This window comes from Taudactylus pleione, unplaced genomic scaffold (assembly GCF_031769625.1).
Source record: "Taudactylus pleione unplaced genomic scaffold, aTauple2 ptg000828l, whole genome shotgun sequence".
Lineage (NCBI taxonomy): Eukaryota > Metazoa > Chordata > Amphibia > Anura > Myobatrachidae > Taudactylus > Taudactylus pleione.
In genome coordinates, this window is record NW_028285230.1 from 2532905 (window position 1) to 2538904 (window position 6000).

The window sequence follows — 6000 nt, forward strand, 5'->3', positions numbered from 1 at the left end:
ATGGTATGTTTTTTTTCTAACAAATATTAGATGTATATCTATAACAAGGTTAGGTCCAAATCTAACACTATGGCCTGATTCCGAGATTTAGGCTAATGCAATCACATCTTCTTACAGATCACAGTTGCTATAATACTCTAACGTCTTCCAAAGCTTAACGAGCATAGGGACGCCCACTGCTGCCTTTTCATATCTGTATGACGCCATGCAATGGCATAAACATTGGTAACAGTGACGCAGATCGGGCAGCCATAGAGCTTGTAAGTCATGTCTGACCTGCCTCACACACTGCAGCTCTCCTGACACAGAGGGAGATCTCATGCTGGGAAGGAGATCGCAATTGCTTATATATGCACGCCCATGAAATGGAGTTTAAATGGTCCCGACACACCTGCGTTTTCTTAGCCACCCCCACTTACCTCCCCCAAGCGCTGACTTACTACCCCTCACTTCGCGAGTGATTCCTCTGTGCTTAATCTACGTATATATCGGCATTGCACAAATCTTGGAATAAGGCCCTATATGTCCCTAGTTAGTGATATATATTGTGATACGATATATATATATATATATATATATATATATATGGGTAAGCCTTGGATGGAGATAAAGTGAAGGGAGATAAAGTACCAGCCAATCAGCTCCTAACTGCCATGTGACAGGCTAATACTTTATCTCCGTTCACTTTATCAAATTCCAAGGCTCAGTAAATAGACCCCTTAGCCCCTTACAAGTGTTACCCCCTCCACTACTCTTCCTATAACCCTATAACCTACTATACGTAGTGACTGGCTTACTGCACTCCACCCGCTGTCCAGTTCTCTCCTACTGTCCTCCCCTCACACCTAACAGAGAACGACTCAACAGAAGAAATGTATTAAAATAAAAGACTTGGGTAACAATTAACAATAAATAGAGAAGTAAAGAACAAATAGAGTGTAAATCTCAATATTTTACATTGATTTACACTGTGTAATTTACATAAATTTACTTACATCTTAAATTATGATAAAAAAATATTATATATAAAAGCTGTTTAGCTGGTAAAGTTTGAAAACCTTAGTAATATACTATATAATATATTATATATATACTATACCCCACTAAACAGCAATATATATGATATACAAATGTTATATTAATAAAACTAGTTGTGTAATAAAAAGTGATATAATAAAATGTAAAACTAGATAAGAGAAATAGATAAATATAGTAATAAATGCAGATAATTAGCCAGTAGTGCAGCTCCTCAGTGGTCAGGCAGATGCGTCACCATCAGTCACCATCAGGCATCAGAGCTCACGGCCAGTTTGAAAATAACCAACTGACGTTGCCATGGCGACCACCAGACTTAAAGGGCCACTACAGGTCACTTTGCTGCATTACATAAGGCAACTAGTAGTGACATTTACAATTACATATCTATGAAATATATCTCAGGGACATCTCACATATTATAATATGTTACATGAGGCAGTGATTGTGGTGGAAGGCTGTCAGATGCATACCATGTTTCCTATCTTTAGGACTATTAAAAAGTGCCTACAGTTAGCCACTCCTGGAATCCCTTTCATATTCCTGCAGTGTTTATAGAGGGTATCAGTAGAGGGTATGACTACTACAGGGCCCAGAGGTGAGTCTGGCCAGGCAATGCTGGGTCACCCATCTGATGTCCTTGTTATGATCTTGAAAGAATTAGGGCCTGATGCATGTGCACTGTGGAAGGGCATAAACAGACCCTTCCTCCTTTGCCATGGGCCCAGTATTGCCATGTTCCACCCCTGTCTATCAGTGGCAGTGTGCCGGGATCTCTGCATTTGTACTGTCTGCTATATGCAGCAAATACAGAGTCCTACTTGCCTTCTCTCCTGGAATGTCTGGGAGACTCACACATTTTGGGGAGCCACAAGAGAGAAGGCAACACTCCAGTGGCAGAACTAGCGGTGGTGCAGCTGGCGGCTTGCACCGGGGCCCGCTGTGGTGCAGGGGCCCATAGCCCGCTGCTGCACCCACCGCAAGTGTCCACCAGGACCTAACAAATGTAGGGCAGACCACTATGACAGCGGTCAGCACTACAAAGTAACAAACACACAGCTGCCCTGCTTTATAGCAGCCAATGAGAGTCAGATAGACTTTCATTGGCTTGCTGCGTCCACGGAGGGAGCCAGTGATGGGAGAGAAGTCATGACGTCTCTCTCATAGTGCAGAGCGGGCCGGGAGGAGCGAACAGCGGCGGTTGCGGCAGGAGCAGGGATTCAGGTAAGTTGTGTTTTTGTGTGTGTGTTTGTGTGTGTGTGTGTGTAATGGGGCACGGGAACTGGCACAGCAGGGGGGGTGCTACTGGGGGTACTGTATAGGGGGGTCGCCGCTACTGGGGGCACTGTTATTGATACTGGATTTAAACCTCTATACGATCCTGCCTATACCTTCTAAATCCTGCCTATACCTCCTAAATCCTGCCTATACCTTCTAGAATTGTCGCTATTTGGGTATGCAGTCATACAGTAAATAAATGCCTTCAGGACTTTGAAATGTGTTTCCAACGCACAAAAGGTTATTATTCAACATAAAAACAGTAGGTTACACTCTGTGATCTAAAGACAATTTAGCGCAAATAAATCATACAGACCCAAGGTACAGTTGTTACATACACACGCGCTCTGGGACCAGATACCGGCATCAATAAGAAACCTCCCGTCAACAGCACATTTATACTTTTACAGGGATAGGCAATATAATAGGCAAGTTTGGCATGATTCCATTGGTTCTCCGTCTTGGTGTTTCTGTTATAGGACATTTAACAGGTCAATTCAAATGGACACAGGTCAGCCTCCAACAGCCTTTTGTCTCCTTTTTCCCACTGCATGCAAATCTAAGCTGCTAATATTACATAGTACATTTTAGTGTTTTAACTCTCTACAGTCCATAAGTTGCAGACGCATTTTGCGATCTTCTCACCGATGACACCGGAAAGCTGTTGAGACAGAGTAGATCAGTACAACACCAAACATGGTCCGCTTATCCTGTACTAAACCTTAGACACCAAATAGTCTTTATTTCACAACATTAGTAATAAATGAATAAACCTTGAATATTACCCCTTGAAGCTATGGAACCTTTTATGTAAGTGTGCAGTGTGTAAGTGTTAGGGGTTTGGGAAAGGACGCTAGTTAGAGTTCACCATGGTAAGTGACTATCTGTATTTATATAGTAAGAACTTTTAACTTGGGGAAAATGCGTATGCATGAAACTAATAAACAGCGTTCGTATGCGGGGTATTATGCAGTCGCTAATGTGCGTATTTAATGTTTGTATGAGGTTTGATGAGATATGTGTTCGCACGATGCTAATAATAGCATCGCCGTATGTACTTAAGAGTGAGTTTAGCTAAAATGGCACTGGTGACCATTCGCAAAATGGCATCATGCAGATCTCATTTTCAAGATGGAGTCTTGTGGCCATTCGCAAGATGGCGTCGCTCCGATCTAATTTTAAACTGATCTTGTCTCAGCCAATTAGCCGGCTTTGATGCTGTATACGGGGGACTACTACTGGGGGCAATGCATAGGTGGGACTACTACTGGGGGCAATGCATAGGGGGGGACTACTACTGGGGGCAATGCATAGCGGGGGCTACTACTGCGGGCACTGCATAGGGGGGACTACTACTGGGGCAATGCATAGGGGGGACTACTACTGGGGACACTGCATAGGGGGGACTACTACTGGGGGCACTGCACAGGGGGGACTACTACTGGGGGCAATGCATAGGGGGGGACTACTACTGGGGACACTGCATGGGGGGATAACTACTGGGAGCAATCATAGGGAGACTACTACTGGGGGCAATGCATAGGTGGATTACTACTGGGGGTAATGCATAGGGGGCTACTGCGCAACAGGGGGATCTGCATAGGGGGACTACTACTGGGGGCAATGCAAAGGGGGATCTACTACTGGGGACACTGCATAGGGTGGACAATGCATAGGGGGATTACTACTGGGGGTAATGCATAGGGGGGGACTACTGCTGGGGGCAATGCATAGAGGGAGACTACTATTGGGGGCAATGCATAGGGGGGGACTACTACTGGGGCACTGCATAAGGGTGGACTACTACTGGGGCACTGCATAAGGGGGGACTACTACTGGGGGCAATGCATAGGGAGGATTACTACTGGGGTAATGCATAGGGGAGGACTACTGCTGGGGGCAATGCATAGGGCGGACTACTACTGGGGGCAATGCATATGGAGGACTACTACTGGGGGTAATGCATAGGGTGGATTGCTACTGGGGCACTGCATAGGGGGGACTACCACTGGAGGATCTGCATAGGGGGGACTACTACTGGGGGACAATGCATAGTGCCCCCATATAATGAGGCTCTGCCTGGCATATATAGGGGCATGTTGGGTCTGTGATGCCATATTATAAGGTTCTTCCTCTCATATATAGAGGTATGATGGGGCTGTGATGCCATATAATGAGGCTTTGCCTGGCATATAGAGGGGCATGTTGGGTCTGTGATGCCATATTATGAGGTTCTTCCTCTCATATATAGAGGTATGATGGGGCTGTGATGCCATATAAGGATGCATGACAGGGCTCTGGCATATGTAGGGACATGAGGGTCTGATGCCATATAAAGCGGCTATGTCTGGGCACACAATACTGTGCAAAAGTTTTAGGGAAGGTGTGGGAAAAAATAATGCAAAGTAAAAATACTTTCAAATATAAAAGTGTTAATAGATTATTTTTATCAATTAACATAATGCAAAGTGAATGAACAGAAGAGAAATCTAAATCAAATCAATATTTGGTATGACCACCCTTTACCTTCAGAACAGCATTGATTCTTCTAGGTACATTTGCACAAAGTCAGGGATTTTGTAGGATTATATTCAGGTGTATTATTAACCAATCATACCAAACAGGTGATAATGTTCATAATTTTCATATTTAAGTAGAAACCCAGTAATTAACTGAAACAGAAACAGCTGTGTAGGAGGCCTAAAACTGGGTGAGGAACAGCCAAACTCTGCTGCTACAAAGGTGAGGGTGTGGAAGCTAGTTTCATGTCACATACACCATGGCAAGACTGAGCACAGCAACATGATTCATGGAAGGTATTTTACACTTCATTAGCAAGGTCTCCTCCCAGGCAAAGATTTAAAAGCAGACTGAGGGTTCAAGATGTGCTGTTCAAGGTCTATTTGAAGAAGCACAAAGAAACGGGCAACGTTGAGGGACCGTAGACGCAGTGGTCAATGGAAAAGGGTGTGTCTTATGAATGCTAACTTTATTTAGTTCGAGTAGGGACTTGAAAAAGCTCCCATGCTGTGGTGCGAAACATGTCAGAGCTAACTACTGGACTCACTGTGTATACTCGCTGACACTTGCTGTTTGCTGTGGAGATCCGGAGATTCGGCTGCTTTATTGTGCGGCTGGACACGCTGCCACTGTCCCAGGCACATCAGGAGATCTACAAGATGGTGCACACCCGACTATTGTGGAGCCCTCCCGACATAGACATTGTACTGCACAGCTGACACATTGGTACAGTTAAGGTGAGGCTGGGCACAACACGGGAGTTACAGGACTGTACTTATCTGACAGAAAGTTGATGCACTGGTACCTCCTTTGGAGAAGTGCCTCCCTTTGTCTCCCCCTATCCATATATTGTGTGCACAGCGTATGATTATACCGCAAAGCCAGCATTGCTATTATGGATGTCCACAGAACTCCACAGAACTTTGGTTGAGTTCTATTGAACTAGCTAATGGACTTCAAATATATTGCCTCAATTGATGTAAAATTACATTTCTTCTAGTATCACAAAATACAATCCCTATACTAGTAATACCAGGTTTTTTAGGATCCACCTCCTTTAGGTTTTTATTATACATTGTAGTGTATTATTGGTTTATTTAGCTTATAATAATATTCTGTAGTTAATAATATTATTGTCTTATATGTGATATTCTATGACCGGTCATA